Source organism: Bos taurus, chromosome 7 (genome assembly GCF_002263795.3).
Source record: "Bos taurus isolate L1 Dominette 01449 registration number 42190680 breed Hereford chromosome 7, ARS-UCD2.0, whole genome shotgun sequence".
Taxonomy (NCBI): Eukaryota; Metazoa; Chordata; class Mammalia; order Artiodactyla; family Bovidae; genus Bos; species Bos taurus.
Window position 1 is genome coordinate 60,202,545 of NC_037334.1, and position 25,832 is coordinate 60,228,376.

The 25,832-nt window shown below is 41.5% G+C and overlaps 1 long non-coding RNA gene across 1 annotated transcript in view; it reads right to left on the reverse strand.

The window, feature by feature from the left end:
- LOC112447452 (uncharacterized) overlaps positions 1-25,832 on the reverse strand; it is a 171,193-nt gene that overhangs the window by 35,510 nt on the left and 109,851 nt on the right. The window contains exon 4 of the long non-coding RNA XR_003035654.2: positions 20,836-20,944. This is a non-coding gene — a long non-coding RNA (uncharacterized lncRNA). The remainder of the gene's footprint in view (positions 1-20,835; positions 20,945-25,832) is intronic.

The window sequence follows — 25,832 nt, forward strand, 5'->3', positions numbered from 1 at the left end:
CTCAGAAGTCAGGAGCCTTTCTCAAGGTTACTCAGCACTCACATTGAGCTTCCACGAGGGCCCTCTCTACATCACTGCATGAAATGACAACACGTCAACAAAAATACAGTACCCTGATCTGTACTTTCCTCTTCAACAGCAAAACACACTAGCTCAAGTTTCTAATGAGGGTGTTTCAAAATTAAACAATACTTAGATATTGCCTGTTTGACACTGAATTCTCTTTCCTTGTAGAGAAGTTTCTTGATATCTTGCCAAATATATCTTGCCAAAGTTTGTATATATAAACTTTGTTCTTGAGTCAGTCCATTTGATAAAATACAGTTGTTTATAACTGGTGCTTAGTTGCTGGTATCTTGTGGTGTTTGGATATTCTTGTTTACATTTAAGCAGAAAAAGGATCAGAGAGATACAGAGCTCAAAAGAGCTTTGCCCATCATTTCAACTACACCCTAGCTAGTTTAGAGAAGAAAGTCTGTGTCTGATTGGGAAGTGACTTGCCCAAGGTTACACAGTCAGTTAATAGCACAGGCTCAGAGAAGAGTCTCCCAATCCCTAGTCACAACTCTAGTTAATATCACAGATTCTTGTGATTAGTTTGTACCTAAAAATCATAGTCTATACACATAATTTAGCAGTTGAAGAAACTGAGACACAGCAAGAGGAAGTAACTTACTCAATGATACACAATAAATTGATAGTAGAACTTGATATGACCCAGGAATCCTGATTTCCAGTTATAAGGCTGATCCCAGACTCTACTCTCCCCCAACAGAATCCACACCAGGACCAAAAGCCAGGACCAGAGTGGGTTGGATGAGGCACTCACCTAAAGGGCACCTTTTAATGGAACACTAAGATAATATTTTCATGCAATATTTTTTAAAAATCAAAATTAATACAGAACATTTAAAAGGAACAAAATGTTTATATTTTAAATCAAGATAGTATCCGACCTTGCTTTTGCATGATTCACTTCACTCACCTCACTCTAATTCTGGTCTTTATTTAAAATTTGGATTTTGCTCATCGTGGATATGTTTGCATTAACTTGTGCCCGAGGCAAATGCCTCATTTACCCCACTCTCATTCCAGCCCTGTCTGGGGACCTCCACCTGGGTCTGAAGAGACCTTACAAGTCTTCAGTGTTGGGACATATTGCTCATAAGGAGCTACAGGCTTATGATTAATGGGACCAATTGCTTGGACAGAATAGACCTCTAACTGGGTCCTGGGGCCACAGGAAACCAGCAACTAAAGAAATTGTTTCTGGACCTAAAGTTGTTAATAACTTAATTTCTCATGATACTAGCTTGAGCCCTTCAAAGATTAACTGTTTAGCAATTTGTAAAGTTTGGTACTTAATTTCATAAATCAGCTGTTAAAGCCCTGGGTGTGATGAACTGGTTTGTCAACTAGTATGAAAGAAATATAGGCCTACATTTTAATTGACCACAAGCTCAACATGAGCCCATGATGAGAGGTGACTGCCAGAAACACAAATAGAATCTTGGGTTGTACACATGGGCTCACAGTTTTCAGGAGCTGAGAGCCTAATTCCATGGGAAGTCAAAGCCAAGAGAACATATTTTGGACTCTGCAGGAAAGGCTCAGGGTTGCTATTTAAGGCTGGAAGGGTGCTTGTTATGGCTTGAATTGTGTCCACCACATAAGAAGTTGAAGTCCTAATCCCCAGTACCTGTGAATGGGACCTTATTTAGAAACCAGGTCTTTGCCAATGAGAAAGTTATGGTTAAGGTCATTAGGACAGATCCTAACTGGGTATGACTGGCATCCTTATGAAAAAAGGAAATTTGGACACAGAAACAAACACACACACTGGGGAAACATCATATGATGATGAAGGCAGAGATCAGGATGAAGTATCTACAAGCCAAGGGATGCCAGAGATTGCCACCAAGCTGAGAGGAAAGAGGAGCAAATTCGTCCTCAGAGTACTCAGAAGGAATTAACCCCTTTGATCTTGGGCTTCCAGCCTCCCAAACTGTGAGACAATGAATTTTTGTTATTTTAAGACACCCAGTTTATGACAGTTCAGGGAAACTAATACAGTGGTTTGGGGAGCATTTGGCCCAGAAGCACCCTTGTCCCTGCAGGGAATGGGACAAACCCTCCTTTCAGATTCTCATAGACAAAGTCATTCTCAGGTTCATCACAGGGCTCAGCACGTCCTTGACATGTGGTGACTATTAATTAAGAAAGAAATGAATTTCAAAACAATCCACTATTGTTAGGGGGGAAAAAAAGAAAAGGTTGAAATACCAGGTTACCTTCCTTCAACTTCACACTCATATTAAGCATGAACCATTTTAATCTCATTCCATTTTCAGGATATGAATCATAGGATGCCAGACACATGTCATAGATATTATGGAGTTCAGCTCTCCACTCTACAGATGAGGAAAATCAGATTTCATTGAAGAAGGGACTAGTTCTCTCCATATGCATGTCTCCCTTCCATTTGGTGGAATCCTTTTTCTTTCATCATTACATTAACATATCTTCTAGTACTCTGCTGTCATTGACAGCTTAAAAGTTAAGTGAGAAATTATTCCAGTTCACCAGAAGTTAGGAAAGATATGATGCCCATGGGTGGTTCTCCTATAAGAATAGAAATATCTAATATTTAGGGGGAATTTATTTATGCCAGGCTACCTGCTGAAAGCACTTCAATTGAATTATCACATTTAAGGCTCACAGCAATGCTACTAGGTAGGTTTTATTTTTTCCCTGACTTACAGGCGAGGAAGACAAATCCAGAGATGTAAAACAACTCCCCAAGTGGTAGAGTTTAGATTTAAACCAAAGTTTGGGTTTTGAGGTCCATGTTCTTAACCCGCTCTGCTGTGAGCTGAACAGGTTTGTGTGACTGAACAGGCCTGTGAGGTCATATAAAGCAGTGGAAAGAGGTCTTGGCCAGGAATCAGGGAACTTAGGGGACATCTGGGCCAGCCATGAACCTGCTTGGAACCTCAAACATATCTTTGCATCTCCCAAGGCCCTAATTCCAGAGAAGGCAATGGCACCCCACTCCAGTACTCTTGCCTGGAAAATCCCATGGATGGAGGAGCCTGGTGGGCTGCAGTCCATGGGGTCGCTAAGAGTCGGACACGACTAAGCAACTTTACTTTCACTTTTCACTTTCATGCATTAGAGAAGGCAATGGCAACCCACTCCAGTGTTCTTGCCTGGAGAATCCCAGGGACAGGGGAGCCTGGTGGGCTTCCGTCTATGGGGTCGCACAGAGTCAGACACAACTGAAGCGACTTAGCGGCAGCAGCAGCAGGCCCTAATTACCTCATCTGCAAATCCAAATGACTGGATGTTGAGATATTTCTTAGTGAGCCACAGCTTTATTCATTAATTCCACAAATATTTATTGCATGTCCGTTATGTGCCAGGCACCATTCCAGACACTGAGAATGTAACAATAACCAATATAAACAAAATTCCTATATTCATGGAGCTTGTATTTTAGGCATGTTGAGAAGGTGAGGAAGACAGAATTAAAAAGTTGAAAGTTTCAGAAAAAGATAAGCCCATGAAGGAAATAAGTAAGGATAGATTGAAAGTGACAAACTATTGAAAATGCCTCAAATTTAAATTAGATGCATATGGAAGCTTGGTTTACGCCTGTGCTCTCTGTCAATAAATCTTTCATCCTGAATCCAGCTTCATAATTTAATTTTAGTATTGAAAATGAAGTCATTCAGTCGTGTCCGTCTCTTTGCAACCCCATGGACACCAGGCTCCTCTGTCCATGGGATTTTCCAGGCAATAGTACTGGAGTGGGTTGCCATTTCCTTCTCCAGGGAACTTCCCAACCCAGGGATCGAACCCAGGTCTCCCACATTGTAGACAGACGCTTTACTGTCTGAGCCACCATAATTTTAGTATTATGTGGTCTCAAATTATATAATTTGCTCAGGTTTAATCATAAATATTCATTGTTTTAAGCCTATTTGAGAGACTCCTGGCCAGAGTAGGTTACAGAAAAGGAGAAACAATGGATGGTATGTTAGTCAATTGGGTTAAAAATATCTTTACTGAAAGATTGCAGATGACCTGGGGTCATTCAGATTGCATTTGATCCAAGAAATGGTCTTCGAGGTCCACAGATTCTCCCTCTTACAGGTCTCTAACATTCATTCATTTCTGTCCATGTTCACCACCATTGCTCATGTCCAGGCCATCAGCATCCTCCGTCTCTGCCTCCATGTTCACCCTCCTCCAATTCATTCTCCACACGGTGGCCAGGGCTGTGTTTCTAAAATGGAAATGTTATCATGCTACTGTCCTCCTAAAGTCCCCCGAATGGTGGCTACATCACTCACAATGGTGGTGGTTGCAAATTCACATGCATTTGCCAAAATTCATAGAGCTGCACACCTAAAGAGAGTAAATTTTACTGTGTGTAAGCTACATCTCAATAAATCTGACTTTAAAAATCTCTATCATAGGCGTTGTTCTCCAGGTAAAAATTGAACTTTTCACAGGGTGATGGTATTACATAGCAGGTTAGATATTCCTTCTCAGCCTGAATTCAAAGTCCAGCCTCATAATATCACTTACTAACTGTGTAATCTTAAACCCTCTATTTGTCAAAATGAGGTAATAATACTACCTACATCTTTGACTTGTCATGAAGTTTAAATGAGCTAACTCCTATAAAGCACTTAGAACAGGCTCTGTTAAATATATAGTATTTCTAACACACTTTATAATACTCTTCAAGATTAGAATCTATATTAGTTTGAAAGGGTTGCCATAACAAAGCACCATGGACTCAGTGGCTTAAGCAACAGAAATTTTTGCCTCACAGTTCTGGAGGCTAGAAGTCCAAGATCAAGATGTTGGCAAGATCAAGATATTGGTCCCTCCCTAGAGCTGGGAGGGAGAATCTGTCCCAGGCCTCTCTCCTAAATTCTGGTGGTTTTCTGGCATTCTGTCATTCCTTGGCTTACCAATACATCACCTTGATATCTGCCTTCATCTTTTCATGGCATTTTTGCTGTCTGCAAATTTCTCCCTTTTTATAAGGACACCACATCGCTCAGGGTCTTTCCACTCTGCCATCTTGGCCCCTTCTCTCCCTTGATGGAGACAGCATTTTAGTTTCACCTTAATATTTGCCCTTTGGTATTTTCATGGTGCTGTCCCATTTTCACGTCTAATTTCTGATACAGGCTCTGGGGTTTATCTAATTGTTTTGTGTATATATATATCTATATATATATCTTTATTCTGGCTTCTTTCCAGATTTTTCTTTATCATTGGTGCTCAGCAATTGGATTTTGATATGTTTTAGTGCAATTTTCTTTTTGTTTGTCCTTCTTGCCTTTTTTTTTTCTTTTACATTCTTGGATGTATAGGTCTAAAATTTCCTCAAGTATGGAAAATTTGTGAGAATTTTTTTTTTTAATTTCTGTCTGCATTTTTTCCTTTTCTTACTCCTATTACATGTGTGTCCAGAGGCTTAATATTTTCCCACAAGCGAATAAGACTGCTTTTTTTTTCCCCTCTCAGTCTTTTTCTTTCTGTGCTTCCATATGGTCATGTGGTTTCTTTTACTATGTCTTCGTGGTTACTTATCTTTTATTTCTGTAATATGTAACCTACTCTTAAATCACCCTGTTATTTTTGTATTTGATATGCTATATATTTTTTGGAGAAGGAAATGGCAACCCACTCCAGTATTCTTGCCTGGAGAATCCCACGGACAGAGGAGCCTGGTGGGCTACTGTTCATGGGGTCGAAAAGAATTGGACATGACTGAGTGACTAAGCATTCATATTGTAGGGATCTACCTTATTCCAGTATGACCTCATTTTAATTTAACTACTTGCATCTACAGCAATCCTATTTCCAAATACGGTCACATTGGGAGATTGGAACTTCAACATATAAATTTTAGGGAGAAAAAATTCAATCTATAACAGGCTCTGCCATGTTCTTTTACTATTTTTGCCCATAATATCTTTTCCAACAAACTACAGTAGTCACCAATTTGTTTGGCAAGCTCTTACTCATCCCCCAAGTTTCAGTTAGATAGTGCTTTCTGGGAGGATTCCTCCTAACGTTTTGCAAATCCATCAATCATAGTAGAGTGTTTTTCATATTCTTCTAGAGTCCCTGTGCTTTTGCCTCCCACAAACTTTATCTCTTTGCACTGTTCTTGCCTGTTTACTGCTTGTCTCACCACAGACTTCAAGAATCTTCTCAACAAAAATTCCCTAAAATTATTTCTTAGACCACAATTTTTTGTTGAATTAATGAATGTTAAGATCTCTTTCCAGATTCTGGGCATCACCTATTTTGTTTCTGTGGATGTTTAGAGGAAGAAATTTGCAAAAAAAAAAAAAAAATAGAAAGCAAAATTTTTAAAGCAGCATGTCAGTTCAAATTTAGTTTGAAGATAGGTATCCATGATAGTTATTTCCAATAAAAGGTATTGAATACAGGGACTTAGTTGCACAGTTTTTGGAAGAAACATAAGGCAAAAAGAGAATGCAGAGAAAATTCAGATATTAATGACTGCAAGAAGCAGCTACTACCAATAGGGCTGAGGGAATAGAAGGGAAATGGAAATGTTACCAAAAACTCAGAGTTAGAGGAGGGTGTCAGGCATGGCTTAATCTCTGTGGCTGTAGCTTGGACCTCTGATTTGGAGAACACCAGGGGTGATAGATACAGGACGTGCTGAAGGTTGCTGGAGAAGGCAGTGGCACCCCACTCCAGTACTCTTGCCTGGAAAATCCCATGGATGGAGGAGCCTGGTGGGCTGCAGTCCATGGGGTCGCTAAGAGTCAGACACGACTGAGTGACTTCACTTTCACTTTTCACTTTCATGCACTGGAGAAGGAAATGGCAACCCACTCCAGTGTTCTTGCCTGGAGAATCCCAGGGGCAGCGGAGCCTGGTGGGCTGCCCTCTTGGGGTCACACAGAGTCGGACACGACTGAAGCGACTTAGCAGCAGTAGCGGCAGCAAAGGTTGCTGGAGATACAGCCATGACTGTCCACTGCTGTCAGACGAAAACATCAAGATACCCAACAAGGTATCCAGGCAATGTAGTTTGCAGACTCCTAGCCCCAGCATCACAGAGCAGGGATAAGAAGGTGGGATAGGAACTGAGAGCCAATGGATACATAAAAAGCACAAACCAAGAACCTGATATAAAGATAAACTGATTTCACATAATTACGAAAGATTTCCTGCCAACAGGTTTCAAATCCCAGCTCTGTCACAAGTTGACTGTGTCCTTTGGCAAGCAGCTTCCCTCTGCTGAGCTTCAGGCTCCCCACCCATGGCAGGGGGAAGGAACTTGATGATCCCCTAGGGACTTTCTAAGTATGAGCAGGGATTTGACAGCAGAAGCACCAGGGAGTTCTTGGGGGTTTCTGAATGATGTTGTTACTCTAGAGGATCCAATCTCAGGCTTTAGCCATCACATAAATATGACATTTCCTTTTTCCCATTCTGCAGCTACTGTTTACATGATCCAAAGAAGGCAGAGGAAGGAAGCTAGGGCTGCATTTCTCCAATATGGTGACTCTCTTAGACAAACTGATCCCAAAATAGCCATTAAAGGGAACGTTTCCCATTTAGTTAAGTGATCAAGTAACTGAAATGCAGGGTGGGGAGGTCAGGGTAGGGAGGAGCAAGTGGGAGGAGGCAAGTAAAAATGGCAAAGCGTATCTGTGCACACAAAGCCTAAGTCTACTATGTGTCTGATCCACAGTAACAATATTTCTCCGTCCTCTTGGCCTGGCCTTGCTCTTTGCCTCCCATGCATGGTCTTGCTGGGAGTTCAACCATGATGTAGAAAATTCAGTTCAAGTCTCAGCACAGCCACACACTAGTCAGGAGACCTAAAGCAAGGCATTTATTTTTGCCTCCTGTGAGCCTTATTTTCCTTGCCTGCAATTCTGCCTGCCTCTCATGATCATAAGGATCAAATGAGCTAAACTGTGTGGAAGAGTCTGCTCACTGTGGGTACTGTTTATAAAAGTATAGTTGTTTAAAAAAAAACACATAAAGCATTAAAGTGCATTTGTAAAACTGTACTAAGTATACTTACGATTTTTGCACTTATATGTATGCTTTTTACTTCAATAAAACAATGACCCAAAAAAGTGAAACCGTAAGAAGTAAAAAGGTGGTTTAAATTTAGTTTATGAATTAAATAGTATTGTGTGATAAGAAATGATCTACTTAGATAACAAAGCCTATACTGTACCGTGCTTAGTTGTGTCCGACTCTTTGCAACCCCATGGACTGCAGCCTGCCAGGCTCTATCCATGGGGATTCTCCAGGCAAGAATACTGCAGTGAGTTGCCATGCCCTCCTCCAGGGGATCTTCCCAACCCAGGGATTGAACCCAGGTCTCCTGTATAGCAGGTGGATTCTTTACCATCTGAGCCACCAGGCAAGTCCAAGAATACTGGAGTGGGTAGCCTATCCCTTCTCCAGGGGATCTTCCTGACCCAGGAATCAACCCGGGGTCTCCTGCATTGCAGGCAGATTTTTTATCAACTGAGCTACCAGGGAAGCCCCAATAAAGCCTATAGTGTAACTCTATAACACAGAGCTAAATACTCTAGATTTTATAGACATAGGTAAAATTCTGTAGGTAGATCATTTACTTTATTCTAGCTTTACAAAAAGGATGAGTGTTTAGTGCAGAAAACTTGGGAACCATAGGAATGCACAGAGAAGAAAATAAAAATTAATTATAATGTCACCCCTGTATACACAAAATTAATATTTCTCTGTAAATTACAAATGCTACTGGACCAGGAGGGTCTGACCAGTGACAGTGTTCTTTATTCTTTTTCCTCTTTTCTATTGATACTTCTTAACAGATTCAAGAATCAAAAATTCTTGTAAGACAGGTGGCAATGCAAAGGCCTATAGAAACCTCAAAGGTGGGATATCAAGTGAAACACCATTACAAGTGTGATGATAAATGGCAGCAGAACACTGGCCTGAAAGGAAGGGACTGTTGGGGAGTGATGTCGGCTGTGGCAACTCCAGACCATGTGCCCCAAGGGCTACTTAGCTCCAGCTCATTCTTCTATATTGCCAGAGAAGTTGAGTGTATAAATATGTGGAAGCCCCCAATTTTCAAACGTTAGTGCCTAAATAATGTGTTAACTCTATAAGCCAAACCAAAGACATATGCAGGTCAAATGTGGTCTATGGTTTTCAATTTGAAACCTCTGCTAAAGACAAAGAGAGTAGAGGTGGGTACATTGAAGTTCTTAGCCAGGGAAGTAACTGGAACAGAAAATTTCTGAGGCAGCTGGTTATGAAGGAGAGATTGGAATGGGAAGAAACTAGAGGTATTAGAAAGACAATATTCCAGGTGAGTAATGACTGGTGCCTTTACTGGAGCAGTGGAAACTGGGGGGATGGTCGGTAGTTTCGAGAGAACTGAGGCAGGGAGGGGTTGGGATGCTAAGAGGGGCATCAATGTTGCAGTTTTGCCTAGAGCCCCGGGGACCCACTGTTCAAGTTTGAGGAAGGAAACGTCTTGTTTGATAACAGACGACTGTAGAGGAGGAACTGCTTAGTATTAGAGACGCCTCCTCCCAAAATAGCAAAACGACTATGTAAGCCACCCATTAGTGGGGTTGAGGGAAGAGCTGAGAAGGTAGCAGAAAGGGAAGGGCACGTGGGCTGAGTGGTCTGGATCAAAGGTCAAGAGAAGAAAGGAGGAACAAAGTCAGACCAAGTCCTGTACCTTCAAGGGACTGGGGATGCTTAGTCTGAAGAAAAGGCACAAAGGAAATGGTAATTGGCTGGTTTGTCGACAAAAAAGTATTTACTGAGCATCTACCTGTGTCAGGGTTTTAGCTGGTGCTGGTGTTTTGGGGCAACAGTGATAAGCAAAAACAAATAAAATTGAAGTTGTGCTTAAGGGAGTCTTCTGGAAAGATATTGATTGAATAATCTCACAAACAATAGGTGATGGGAAGGAGGAGGGTATAGTGTTCTGAGGGTGTGTCCCAGAGGGTGGGGACCTGTACTTCCATAGGAAATGATGATTCATCTGAGAACTAAGAGTTGAGTAAGCGCTAGTGATAAAAACATAGGGGAGGAAAGGCTTATAGGCTTCTAGAACAGCACATGCAAACACCTAACTCACAGGAAGGACTGAGGAGGCCAGTGTGGTGGGAGCACCGACGAGGGCCATGGGGGCTGTCTTCAAAGGCCCACAGGGCTGTTGAGTGGAAGAAAGACAAGGTTTGTTCTATGCAGTCTGTAAATGCATCCATTAGGGGTGGACACACTTTCCATAAGAAACTGATGGGGGTGCTTAGGATCTGTTGTTTGCTTTTAGTTAAAATAAAAATTCAGTTCGTTTCACACGTCCTAGACCCTGTTCTAAATAACTGTCTCATGAGTCTACACAATAGCCTCAGAAAGTACATGTGCCCTTAACCACTGCTGTGTAACAAACTCTGCCAAACTCTGGCTTAAACAGCAATCATTTTATCATCCCCTCTCTTGACTATGAACGGGGTTCAGCTGGGTGGATCTTCCTAGGGGCTTGTCATGCATTTTAAGCCAGCTGGTGGCTAGGGCTGAGCTAGAATGGCTGGAAGAGCAAGGGGCATATCTCTCCAAGGGGCTTCTCTACCTCGTAGTTAGCTTGGACTGCCTCTTCACATGAGATCTCCAGGCAGTTATAGAGCAGAGGTTTTCCTCCAGAGTAAGTCATTCAGGAGAGATAGACAGAAGTTGCCAGTCTTTATGATGACTAGCCCCCAATATGCCGCAGTGTCACTGCTGATGTATCCATTGGTCACAGCAGTCACAAGTCAGACCAGATTCAAAGGGATGAAAGAATAAAGCCCATCTTCTGATGGGGCAATGCATGTGGATAAAGGAGGGAAGGAATCAATGACGACTGTGTTGGAGATAAAACACCACAATACTACTGTACAGATGAAGGGACTGAAGCCAAGAAAGAAAGCTGCCAAGATCACAAAGCCAGCAGCAAGTGGGAGAAGTAGGATGCAGACCCAGGTCTACATGACCCCAAAACATCCTGCATTTTAAGCCCCGAGACATTCTTTCAGGGGCAGGATGGAGCAATAAGGAAAACCCTGCGTTCTGCTCCCAGTATAGCCTCTGACTTGCTATGTGACATAGACAAGCTCCTTCCCGCCATAGGCCTCAGGCTCCTCCTCTATGCAGTGAGAGCCAGGTGGCTCTAGGATTCTGAGTGTCTGAGAATCTGTACTGCTTCCTCTGAGCTGGGTGGGCACCAACTGGCTCCTTCTCCCACTTAGCCCATCAGCCTGTCATCTCCACAGCCAGGCAGGAGCCTCTGTTGTTCCTCCTTGCCTTTCCTCTTAGCAACACTCTGGTTTGCTCTCCTAGCTGCTCTGTTTACCCAGGCCCTCCTCCACTTTCCCGTGGTAACCATAACCAGTAAATAATGCCTTAGGTCTCTCCAGCCACCCTTAAGGGTTAGTTTCTCTTGACAAGGGACTTCATAGAGGCTGAAGCCAATATCTTTTTTATGCCAGACAACACAGCAGACTTTGCAGCTCTTTGCAAATAATCAGTAGGTCACAAGGATATGTCAAATGAAAGCTTACATAAATGAACCCATGGTCTTGTTTTGTGCAAACTGCCAAGCTGTACACTAGACAGCAAATTCATTGAGTACAGGAACTGCAGCTGATTTATTCATCATTATATCAGCTATAAAAAGAAACTGGGCCAGAGTGGGTAATCAAAACATACTTGTTGGTTGCACCAGCTAACATATTTTTTAATCCCTGCTGTTCAATTCTGTAAGTTTCCACTTTATGGTCCAATTCATCCTCAAACATATTTAGGCTTAAGTTACCCTTCTTTGTCTACTCTCCTCTGTCATTCTGATTTTTTTTCTCTGTCTTTGTGAGTCTAGTTCTGTTTTTTTTTTTTTTTTTCCCTTCCCCTAGGAATATTCATTTTCAACTTAAGCCACTGAAATTTAAGCTAGCCTACATGCCTGTTCCTCTCCTGTTCAGTCTCAACTAAAACATAAGAATAAAAAGTGAGAAGGAAGATTGAGAATCAGAAGCCCTGGCTTCCAACCCATTCCTCCATCTTTGCAATGTTTCTCAACTTTCTTTCTTATCATAAGTCTCAGTCTCCCCACTCATACTATAAGAGGATTGGAATAGCTTTTTAATGGATATCTTTTTAGCAATGGAAGGTTTGTACAAATCTAATTGTATGCAGAGGCAGGATGAAGGAAAAAAGTGAAAATGTTAGTCGCTCAGCCATGTCCAACTCTTTGTGACCCCATGGACTGTGGCCCACAAGGCTTCTCTGTTCATGGAATTCTTCAGGCAAGAATACTGGAGTGGGTAGCCATTCCCTTCTCCAGCGGATCTTCCCAAGGCAGAGATTGAATCTGGGTCTCCTGTACTGCAGGCAGCTTTTTTGCCATCTGAGCTACCAAGGAAGCTCTGCAGAGGCAGGATATAGAAAAGCAACTACAAGGGGAGCAGCACTGGTTGGGGTGGGGACCCAGGACCTCCCACCACCTCCCTGTGTCTGTGGCTGCCTCTGAATGTCCTCTACTGAAGCGGGGGCCCCACGGAGCTAGGCCATCCTGAGGGCACTCCCGTTGCAAGGTGGAATGGTTCATAGTCCTGTTAACTCATCATACTGTCAAAAATGGCCACATCAGTAGAGATACATATTCAGTGAGTGTGAGTGAAGGTCGCTTAGTAGTGTCAGACTCTTTGCAACCCCACGGACCATACAGTCCATGGAATTCTCCAGGCCACAATACTGGAGTGGATAGCCGTTCCCTTCTCCACAGGAATCTTCCCAACCCTGGGATCGAACCCAGGTCTCCCACATTGCAGGCAGATTCTTTACCAGCTGAGCCACCAGGAAAACCCAAGAATACTAAACTGGGTAGCCTATTCCCTCTGCAGTGGATCTTCCTGACCCAGGAATCTAACTGGGGTCTCCTGCATTGCAGTTGGATTCTTTATCAGCTAAGCTACCAGGGAAGCCCCAGATACACACTCATGTACACTCCAAATAGAAGACAGGCCAGCCCCAGAAACTGCTTTAACAAGCCTTGTCTTCTCTCTTTTTGCTTCCTCATTAGTTCAAATTTTTTTGCCATCTTTATTTTCATTTCCTGGTTTCTTCTCACATCCTTCCTCTTCCCCTCTAAAGAAGTTACTAAAAAATTCTAATCATTTCTACTTTTACTCCTTTGATGTTATCTATTGTACCTCCCCTCCCCACACCCACCCTCAGTGTCCAAAATTACAGAGAATACACTAACTTTTGCTTAAATTGCATCTCAGTTTCTTCACCAACAAAAGTTAGTCAAAGGGACAGACTCTTATGGCCATGACAGTATATACCAGAATTCTGTGGGTATTACATTTTTTTTAAAAAAACTACACATTTAAAATGGGACTTCCCTGGTGGCTCAGACAGCAAAGAATCTGCCCACAATGAGGAAGACCCGAGTTCGATCCCTGGGTTGGGAAGATCCCCTGGAGAAGGGAATGGCTACCCATTCCAGTTTTCTTGCTTGGAGAATCCCATGGACACAGGAGCCTGGCCAGCTATAGCCCATAGGATAGCAAAGAGTCAGAGGCAACTGAGCGACTAACATACACACACACTCACTTTTTAATAGTACTCAGAATGAAATTCAAATAGAGCAAATGAGTAAAAAAATGAAAGCAAAATTATACATCCCACCTTCCCCACCAGCCCCATCTCCCAGTCCCTGGCCCTCTATATACTTCAGTTGAGTTCAGTTCAGCCACTCAGTCATGTCCGACTCTGCGACCCATGAATTGCAGCACACCAGGCCTCCCTGTGCATCACCATCTCCCAGAGTTCACTCAAACTCATGTCCATCAAGTCGGTGATGCCATCCAGCCATCTCATCCTCTGTCGTCCCCTTCTCCTCCTGCCCCCAATCCCTCCCAGCATCAGAGTCTTTTCCAATGAGTCAACTCTTCGCATGAGGTGGCCAAAGTACTGGAGTTTCAGCTTTAGTATCATTCCTTCCAAAGAACACCCAGGGCTGATCTCCTTCAGAATGGACTGGTTGGATCTCCTTGCAGTCCAAGGGACTCTCAAGAGTCTTTTCCAACACCACAGTTCAAAAGCATCAATTCTTCGGTGCTCAGCTTTCTTCACAGTCCAACTCTCACATCAATACATGACCACTGGAAAAACCATAGCCTTGACTAGATGGACCTTTGTTGGCAAAGTGATGTCTCTGCTTTTGAATATGCTATCTAGGTTGGTCATAACTTTCCTTCCAAGGAGTAAGCGTAATTGTTTCTAAGTGTTTTTCCAAAAATGTTTGTGAAAATAGAAATACACGTTATATATACAAAAAGGTGATACACATACTGTTTTGTTTCAACTCTTTTCATTTAATATCTTAGAAATCTTTATCACATTTATCTATCCCATCCTTTCGAACTGCAGCATAAAAGTCCACTGTAAAGTTACCCTAATTTGTTTAGTCAATTTACACATCTCCTTACTGATATATATTTGTGTTTGGGGAAGATGCCACATATGATAGTTTGCTTATATAAATGGGGACATGTTACACTGTTGTTCTATTGGCTTTTTTGCTTTATGATATATTTTGGACATTGCTTCATATCAGCTGGTACAGAGCTACCTCTATGTGATAAGAGTTTTTTTCTAGAGCAATTTTAGGTTCATAGCAAAATTGAGAGGAAAGCACAAAGATTTCTTATGTGCCCCCAGCCCCACACACGCACAGCCTCCCCCAACCAAGTGCTACATTTGTTAATAGCTGATAAAGCTACACTGATAAAGCATCATCACCCAAAATCCACAGTTTAGGTTTCACTCTTACACAGTTCATTCTAAGGACTCTGAAAAATGTAGAATGACATGTATCCAACTTGTAGTAACATATGGACTAATTCCACTGTCCTAAAAATCCTGAGTTCTGCCTATTCATCTTTCTCTCACCCTTCACCCCAGGAACCACTGATCTTTTTACTGTCTCCACAATTTTGCCTTTTCCAGAATGTCATAGAATTGGAGTTATAGGTAGCCTTTTCAAATTGGCTTCTTTCACTTAGTAGTATGCATTATGTTTCTTCCATGTCTTTTCATGGCTTAATAGCTAATTTCTTTTTAGTGCTGAATAATATTCCTTTGTCTAAATGTACCACAGTATATTTATCCCACTTACCTACTGAAGGACATCTTGGTTGCTCCCAAGTTTGGCATATATGAATACGGCTGCTACAAACATCCATGTTTGCATAATAATCCATTGAATGTCAGCATACAAATTTATTAAGCCATTTTCTTTTTACAAACATTTAGTTTATTTCCAGTTTGGCAGCTTTTTTAATTATGCTAAACAACACTGCAAAAAATATTCTTTATATATATCCTTTGCATATCCATGTGCGTATATCTCCAAGAGAAATTTCTAGATTCCTAGCAGTGCAATTGCTGAGTCAAAAGATATGTGCATTTTAAATTTCAATGAGACAATAACAGTGTCTACCTGAGTCTGGTTCCAACCCCGAGTTTTTGCAAAGCACTCAATTTTGCAGCATGTTAGATAAAAAACGGTTTTTGCTCTTGTTTCTGGATTTTGCATGTCAATCTACTCACTTCCTTTCCTCCCTCATTGCCCAGATGACCACACCATATGCTCCCACAGCTTGTCACACGTCCCTCTCCCTGTGTCAACCTGAATTCTCTGCTTGTGAGGTCTGTCCTGTATTTTCTCGCAGTGTTAATCACAATCCTCTATAGAAAATCAGCCCTTTGCAGGCACCCAGCCCCACAACTGCATACACATAGTGCATTTGATCTCACCACCAGGGTCTGAGGGCAGGTGGGAGAGGAGTAAAATTGCTTTACAAATATGGAAACAAAGATCTGTTACCCTAAGACCCACAGGAGCAGTGCCGGGGTTTCTTTCCTTATCTGCTCCTTGGGCACAGCACTGCTAGGCAAATTTCTGTGAAATAGCCTCATTTATCCCACTATCAACTTCTTTTTCTAGATTTTACCTTTTCATGGCCTGCCTGCCTCCTTCTTTAATTTCTCTTAAACCTCAACTGCTTATCCCAGCATTCAGGGGTTTTCAAAATACATAGCCTGACTCACATCTTACTGTTCCTCTCCTGATATATCAGGTGTTATCAGCTGTCCTGCAAAAGCTATTCTCCTGCAATATGTTCCTCAAACATAGTTCAAGGTTTCCCACTTCCACATTCATTCACATCATCTCTCCTCTATGGTATTCTCTCTTTCTGCTCCCTGGTGACCCAAATCACATCCATCCTCAAGCCAAGCTCCATGGTCACCAACTGAATGATACATTATAATTTCTCTTTATCTTCACCCACATAACGAACAAGACCAGCCCTCTGTTGATTTCAGATCTCCTTTATACCTTTTTGGTAGCCTTTGTCACACAGTCCATCATATCATAATTTTCCTACTTAACTTCACTGTGTTACAGTAAATCTTTGGGAGGCAGCTAACTGTGTCCCCCAGAGCTTTCAGCAGTACCTGCAGTTATAATAAGGCAGCCACCAAAACTCCCATATGCATGTCTTTAACATGAGAAAAATGCAATCATTTCATATAATTTGCTTTTATACCTCAGTGATAAAGCATGAACAACTTTCTGAGTCTGCAAGTTTTGGTTACTTCATTCTTTTTAATAACTACAATTCATAATATGTTTCTTTTAATTCAGTGAACGATTTTCCCTTTCTGAACAATTAGTTTCATTTTCATCACAAGTGAAACAGTATCTTTACATAAACACCTGACATTTAAGAAACAAATTTCCAGCAACAGAACTGCTAGGTGAAGGGATATATACATTTTAATAAATTCTACCAAATTACTCTCCAAACAGCTGTATCAATATATTTTCTTTTTTAAAAAATCTTATTAGTCCCTTGGCTAAAGACTCTATTACCCAATGCTCTCTGCTCTTTTGGAAGACTTCCCCATGCCTTCTCCCCAGTGTTATCTGGGGTGATGGAGAGCTGAATTAGTCCTCTTCTATTCATAATAGCAAGTTCCTAGCTCATAGCATTTACTTCAACTACATGGAAATGAAGCTTACATACTAACATCCACTACTACCCTGTAAGTTTCTTAATTGCAAGAACCTTGCCTCTTTCATTTCTTTATATTCTCCAAACCTATACAGACTGGTTCCAAATAGGAAAAGGAGTTCGTCAAGGCTGTATATTGTCACCCTGTTTATTTAACTTATATGCAGAGTACATCATGAGAAATGCTGGACTGGAAGAAACACAAGCTGGAATCAAGATTGCCGGGAGAAATATCAATAACCTCAGATATGCAGATGACACCACCCTTATGGCAGAAAGTGAAGAGGAACTCAAAAGCCTCTTGATGAAAGTGAAAGTGGAGAGTGAAAAAGTTGGCTTAAAGCTCAACATTCAGAAAACGAAGATCATGGCATCCGGTCCCACCACTTCATGGGAAATAGATGGGGAAACAGTGGAAACAGGGTCAAACTTTATTTTGGGGGGCTCCAAAATCACTACAGATGGTGACTGCAGCCATGAAATTAAAAGACGCTTACTCCTTGGAAGGAAAGTTATCACCAACCTAGATAGCATATTCAAAAGCAGAGACATTACTTTACCACAAAGGTTCGTCTAGTCAAGGCTATGGTTTTTCCTCTGGTCATGTATGGATGTGAGAGTTGGACTGTGAAGAAGGCTGAGCGCCGAAGAATTGATGCTTTTGAACTGTGGTGTTGGAGAAGACTCTTGAGAGTCCCTTGTACTGCAAAGAGATCCAACCAGTCCATTCTAAAGGAGATCAGCCCTGGGATTTCTTTGGAAGGAATGATGCTAAAGCTGAAACTCCAGCTCTTTGGCCACCTCGTGCGAAGAGTTGACTCATTGGAAAAGACTCTGATGCTGGGAGGGATTGGGGGCAGGAGGAGAAAGGGACGACAGAGGATGAGATGGCTGGATGGCATCACTGACTCAATGGTTGTGAGTCTGAGTGAACTCCGGGAGTTGGTGAGGGACAGGGAGGCCTGGCGTGCTGCGATTCATGGGGTCGCAAAGAGTCGGACACGACTGAGTGACTGATCTGATCTGATCTGATCTGATACTTTAAGGATGTCTAAGTAAATGGGCCTGTGTGTGTGTGTGTGTGTGTGCATGCACACACACGCATATATGTAAGGTATCTGCCCTCTGTATTCTGGACCCTGTGTTGGGATATTGGGGATACAAAGATGGATAAATTAGTATTAGAAAGCAATGAGGAATGATGCTAATATAGGATAGGTGCTACTGTTTGGGGAGATGCAAAAGCAAATACTAGAGACATCTATCCTGCTCTCAGAGTTAGCAAGTCTTCCTGGAGGAAGCTGACAAAGTATGAATAAATGTGTGAGTGGTGCTGGCAGTGGGGACCATGCAGGAGATGAGGGGAGAAGGGAAGGAAGTATAGTAGTCAAAAGAGGCTGCCATGAGTGGAGGAAAGAGGCTGGATGAAGCCCAGAGGCTCAGCGCAGATAACGTCCAACCAGTCTCCCTACTGCGATAGGACAGTGCTGCCTCTTCATTGCAGCCTGCAGCGGCATGGTAGAATCTAGCTCAGAGACCCTGACAACCAGGGTGGTTCTACCTCAGCAGCCTGAATATGCAGTCCTTTCACTGAGTCTGAAATATGAGTTAAGTCGTTCAGAATCAGGCTTTTGATCAGACAGAGCTGGGTCAGAAGAACTTCTAGTCCTCCATCTACCTATGGTGTAATCTGTGGCAGGCTGCTTAATTTCTTTAAATCTTAGTTTTCTCATCTGTGAAATGGGAATAAGTGTGCCACCTCATAATGCTCTATGAGATGAGATAAAAGTTGAGAGTATGTATGTAAGGTGCCTATGGCCAGCTCCTGGTATGTAGAGTACACACATAATAAATGAAACCTATGCCTGCTGCCTTTCAGATCCCTTCACAATCACCAAATAAATGACTAGGAAGAGATCGCTTGACTCAACCTTCCCATTTTACAGATGAGGAAACTGAGGCCCAGTGAGGGGCAACTGTACAATGTGAGGCTAGACTCTCTTCCTCTGGGCCAGCATGTGTTTCACCACCCCACAGTGATCAGACTCCACTGAGCACCTGCACCTCCTCCTCTTGAACCAGTGAAGTCTTTTCCCCTGTGGCACCAGCAAAAGGCACCTTTGGCGGGAGGCCAGCCCTGCTCCCTTTTAAGCTCCTGAAGGCATTTCTCCTTCTTTGCCCATCCTCCCCAGCTGCAGTTGGCTTTACCTTCGCCCACGGTTTCACTGTCACCCCTACGTCTTGCCTTCCTCTCTTCTAGTAGATACTTCTTGATCCCTCCAATCATTTCATCTCCACTTTCCTGCAGGGCACACAATTTCACTTTCTTTCCTTGGGCTCCAGTGCTGGGCCATTTGCAGTTAGGGGGTCTTCAGCCCAAGAGACTTCATGCACAATCTCTTTCCTGTGAGAGGTTTCCTGAGTGCTGTGGCTAACAGATCTTTCCATGGCTTTTCTAGGTTTAATGTTAATAATTAATTCAGCACTTACTATATAGCAGGGCAGTTCTAACCATTTTTCAGATATTAACGTATTTGTTCCTCTAAACACCTGCAAGGGGTTGTAAGATATTGTTATCAGTAGGCCCAATCTACAGATGAGGAAGTCGAGACACAGGGAGATTAAGTAACTTGCTTGGAGTTTGACAGCTAAGAATTGGAAGAAGCAGGGCTTCAAAACAAACAGTTGGCTCCAAAGATGCTCTAGAGTGTCTCACAGGATCAAGTCATGCTTGGGCTTCTGTCTGAAACCATCACTGACTGGCTTTGCTTCTGCCACTCCCTGACTGGTTTCTCTTGGGAGCCCATCCTTCATCAATTACTTGCACACAAACCCTCATCTCAGCAGCTGCTGCTAGGAAATCCAACCTGAGACTTCTTCCAACTATTCACTCCAAAAGTTACCACTATTAGTAGTTTGATATGTACAAAGGATTTTTTCCATGTTGGATAAATTTATTTATTCATTTAAACGACTGCCCTTAGAGAAATATGTCGTGAAATTGAAACTGCACTAGAAAATGTAAGATGACAATAAGGACAACAATGATGATGATGACAATGATAAACACTTTTTCTGAAGCACTGCGCTAAGTTCCTTAAATGTATTATTTCCTTTAACCATCAAAAGCATCCTCTGAGAGCACCACTATTCAGGGAATGCTTACACTGTAATGACAACCACCAACAGACACATTACCCCAAATCTACTCATCTTTCAAACATTATTATTTTTCTTTTGACCATGTGGCATGTGGGATCTTTGTTCCGACCAGGAATCAAACCTACACCACCTGCATTGGAAGTGCAAAGTCTTAACCACCGGACCATCAGGGAAGTCCCTAAACATTTTAACTTTCATTTTGATGTCCAACCAAAACCTCCAACTCAATATGGCTATATTGAAATTCATCACTTCTTCCTATCCTACAAACACTTAGGCTAAGCTGCTCTCCTCACCTCTGCTTAGCAATGGCCCCCATTCCTTTGATTCATCTCCTCAATCTCCAGCAATCCAACTTGGGCTGATTTCTTCTGTTGTCTGGTCTCTTGGTTCTCTCCCTCCCTTTCCAAACCCAGTTTTTCATACATTCTTTCTATTCCCTTAACAGTCAGCCAAGAGATTTTATACTTATTTTATACACAAACATTCTGAGGTCCAGAGACCTCAAGTATATTACCTGCAGCACTCTGTTAAGGGCAGAATCAGGACTGGAATCCAGGTCCACTTGGCTCCAAAGGCCAGGTTCTTTGCACGACAGCTGTGTGTTCCATTAGTGTGGCCTAGGGCTGAGACACCAAAGGTATAATAAGGAATTATTTTAAACACTTCAGTAACACTACACTTAATAACAGTGTAGGAATTATTTTTACCCTTTTCAATTTTCTTTTGATCTTTTAAAATATGGAGAAGGTCCTACTGAATGTTAGAACACCATTAAGTTCTCCCTGGAACTTGCTAATCTTACTTTTCAGTAAAATGAAAGCAGACTTCAGGCTTAGAACTTGGAAGGCAACAAAGTCTAGCTAGAATTTATTAACATTGCTCTGTGTTCATGGTTACCTTCTATTTACGGCTGGTGACACTGGTTTTCCATGTGCAGTAGTGACAATAATACAAAATTTTCTTTAAAAATAAATGTATTTGAGTTTTAGAAATAAGTCAGCATCAAAAAAAAGTATTCAGTAAGTAATAGTACACCTCCTACTCAGAATAGCAGGAATCTCAATGGTGAAATATGCCAAAAAGAAACCAAACAAACATAGCCAAGTTGCTTTGTGGGGTAGTGACAGTTTTTGCTTGCCAACTCTTTGGTAGCTCTTCAGAGCAGGAACTCATCTCCTCAATGGCCCTCAATGTGCTTCCTTCCCACTACAGGCTTGTTCAGTTCAGAATAGGAAGGCCCTTAGATGTCATCTATCCCTACCTCCCATTTAATGGCCAAAGACTACAGCTCTAAGAAAGGTGACTTTTTTAAAGCTATCCAACCCCAAAGAAAGGCAATGCTAAAGAATGCCCAAACTACGACACAATTGCACTCATCTCACACGCTAGCAAAGTAATGTTCAAAATTATCCAAGCCAGGCTTCAATAGTACATGAACTGAGAAATTCCAGATGTTTTCAAGCTGGATTTAGAAAAGGCAGAGGAACTAGATTCAAATTGCCATCATCTGTTGGATCATCGAAAAAGCAAGAGAGTTCTGAAAAACATCTGTATCTGTGGTATTGACTACGCCAAAACCTTTGACTGTATGGATCATAACTGTGGAAAATTCTTCAAGAGATGGGAATACCAGACCACCTGACCTGCCTCCTGAGAAATCTGTATGCAGGTCAAGAAGCAGCAGTTAGAACTGGACATGGAACAACAGATTGGTTCCAAATCAGGAAAAGAATACGTCAAGGCTGTATATTGTCACTCTGCTTATTTAACTTACATGCAGTGTACATCATGAGAAATGCTGAACTGGATGAACCACAAGCTGGAATCAAGACTGCTGGGAGAAATAACAATAACCTCAGATATGCAGATGATACCATCCTTATGGCAAAAACCGAAAAAGAACTAAAGAGCCTCTTGATGAAAGTGAAAGAGGAGAGTGAAAAGGTTGGCTTAAAGCTCAACATTCAGAAAACTAAGATCATGGCATCCGGTCCCATCACTTCATGGCAAATAGATGGGGAAACAGTGGAAAAAATGACAGACTTTATTTTGGAAGGCTCCAAAAATCACTGCAAATGGTGACTGCAGCCATGAAATTAAAAGACACTTGCTCCTTGGAAGAAAAGTTATGACCAAACTAGACAGCATATTAAAAAGCAGAGACATTACTTTGCTGACAAAGGTCCATCTAGCCAAAGCTATGGTTTTTCCAGTAGTCATGTATGGATGTGAGAGTTGGACTATAAAGAAATCTAAGTGCCAAAGAATTGATGCTTTTGAACTGTGGTGTTGGACTCTTGAGAGTCCCTTGGACTGCAAGGAGATCCAACCAGTCCATCCTAAAGGAAATCAGTCCTGAATATTCATTGGAAGAACTGATCCTGAAGCTGACACTCCAATACTTTGGCCACCTGATGAGAAGAACTGACTCACTGGAAAAGACCCTGATGCTGGGAAAGATTGAACTTGGGAGGAGAAGGGGACAACAGAGGATGAGATGGTTGGATGGCATCACCGACTCAATGGACATGAGTTTGAGTAAACTCTGGGAGTTGGTGATGGATAGGGGCCTGGTGTGCAGCAGTTCATGGGGTTGCAAAGAGTCAGACACGACTGAGCAACTGAACTGACTGACTGACTGATAGTATTATAGTTGTCCTGGGACCAGAACCTAGGTCTCCTTATGCCCAATTCATGCCCTCTCCTCTGCATCAAACTGATGATGACTTTCACTTACCATCACACCCTTGTTCATTCCCAGATCTAAAGGAGACTCCCAGAAATTCTGGTTGGATTCAGTAAGGGAAATTAAGCCCCATTCCCTAAAGCAGCTGTTACACTGCAAGCTCTTAGGAGGGTAATACTTATGTACCACCCTTGGGAAAACTGGGAGGAACAGGCACTCAAACACTTTTCTGTGGGATTTAATTCTCTTATAAAACCCCAATGGAGGAAAGCTGCTAGAGGCTAGCCCCTTTGGATGACTGACTGTCCTCCAGCCAAGAAGTCCTTCATATGACCATCTGAAGTTCCTCCTGTTTTAATTTAATGCCGTCTCTTTTTGTTCAGTCCCCCTGAGATGCAGAGAATTTATTAGCATGTATCTCATAAAACACCAGTATAGCAGGAAATTACATTAATCTGATACAGTTAGCTGCTCTGAAAGCTTTGCTGTTTGCTCTGCTTGCTTTATGGTTGCCAAGGTAATTGTAAATTGATTGTTTGATGACTTGCTCTAGGATCACTCTAGGTATTGATATTGAGACACTGACAAGCCCAAGTATGACTAGTAAGATATCTGATGGTGAAGAAGACTCTAGACCCAAAGGAACAGAAATATTTAACCTAAAGAGTAGAAGACTCAGGTGAACTCGAAGGGATTCTACCAAAATCTCAAGGACAATCTTGAAAGAGAGAGTAGACTTGTTCAAGTGCCCTCAAGGGGGCAGACTTAAGATCCATGGGTAGAGATTATCAGAAGATGGATTTCAGTTCAATATCTGGATAGTTGGAGAAACGTACACCAATGAAAAGAACTGGTGTGCTTGCTTTCATTAGAGATAGCTGTCAAAGAATTTTGGCAGATGCACTATGTAAGGAGCTACCTAGGCTAAGAGATGCTTCATTCAAAAGTCACTAACATCCCATCCAGCTATATAACTCAATGATGAAAGTCATTTTCATCATCATTTTTCTTACTAAGGAATCAAGTTTTATTCCTTTCAAAAGTCTTTTTCACAAAAATTCAAATTAAAAATAAATTACTCATTATTTATATTCAAAGTGGCCTTTCACAATGTGATCTGATAAGACATACATTCTTTAAATACATTTTGATTCAAAAATAAGATTTCAATAATAGCTATCTCTTTTCCAAGGCAATATGCTAAGCTTGCATGCATTTAGTCTCATTTACTGTAAACTTAATGAGGCAATACCATACAGAGATCATACTAAAGACAAACATTTGAGATCATCATTTAAAAAAAAAAAAACTATAGATTTTCTCAGTTTAGAGGATCATAAAGATGGAAAAAGTCTTCAAGATGGAGGTCAAAAATATTGTAAGCAATTATCCTCCAGTTGGGAAGATCTCCTGGAGGAGGGCATGGCAACCTACTCCACTATTCTTGCCTGGAGAATCCCCATGGACAGAGGAACCTGGTGGGTTTGATAGATAGATCACAAAGAGTCAATACATCACAAAGAGTCAGACACGACTGAAGCAACTGAGCACATCCCCCAACTATAAATAAATTTTTTAAAAAAGAAAAAAAGACTGATGTCAAGTAGCTTACCATCTGTTTTCTTCTAGGAAACATTCAAGTCTTTCCTCCATTTTAAGTTAATTCTTGCATATGGTGTATCATTGTGGTCTAGTTTCATTCTTTTGCATGTGTCTGTCCAGTTTTCCCAATGCTGTTTATTGAATAAGCTGTTCTCTCCTCCACTGAATATTATTGCCTCTTTTGTTGTAAATTAATTGACCGTATATGCAAGGGTTTATTTCTGGGTCTTCTACCCTGTCCCATTAATTATGTGTTTGTTTTGATTACTACAGCTTTGTAATATAGCTTGAAACCAGAGAGCTTGATGACTTCCAATCTATTCTTCTTCCTCAAGATTGCTTTGTCTATTTGGGGTCTTTGTGGTTCCAAAGACATTTTAGGATTGTTTGTTCTATTTCTATGAAAAATCCCGTTGGGATCTTGACAGGAATTGCATTTCCATTTCCTTGTGTCTTCTTGAATTTCTGTCATCATGGACATCATTTTCTGATAGTTTGTTGTTAAGGATATAGAAACGCAATTAATTTTTGTATGTTATTTTGTACCCTGCCACCTTACTGAATTCAATTGTTCTAACAGGTTTTGGGTAGCATCTTTAAGGTTTTCCACATAAAGTCATGTCATTGTTAGAACAATTAATTGCATTTCTATATCTTTAACAACAAACTATCAGAAAGAGGAATTAAGAAAACCCCATTCACAACTGCATCAAAAAGAATAACATGCCTGGGAATAAATTTGACCAAGGGGGTGAAAGAAAGACCTGTACACCAAAAATGATGTCAATGATAACAGAAATTCAAGAAGACACAAAGAAATGGAAAAATATTCTGTGCTTATGGAGTGGAAGAATTCATATCATTAAAATGACCATATTACCCAAAGAACGGACATCTTTGCCATCTTGTCCCTGATTTTAGAGGAAGAACTTTCAACCTTTCACCATGTAGTATGTTTGTTGTGAGCTTGTTATATGTGCCCTTGGTTAGGCTGAAGTACATTCCTTCTGTATCTACTTTGTATAAACCTCCTAGAAGAAAACATAAGTGGTAAGCTACTTGACAGTGATCTTAGCAAAAAATCTGTGAATCTGAATCCAAAAGAGAGGCAATAAAATGAAAACCAAGCAAGTGGGACTACATCAAACTAAAAAGCTTCTGCACAGCAAATGAAACAATCAACAGAATGGAAAGGCAACCTACTGAATGGGAGAAAATATTTT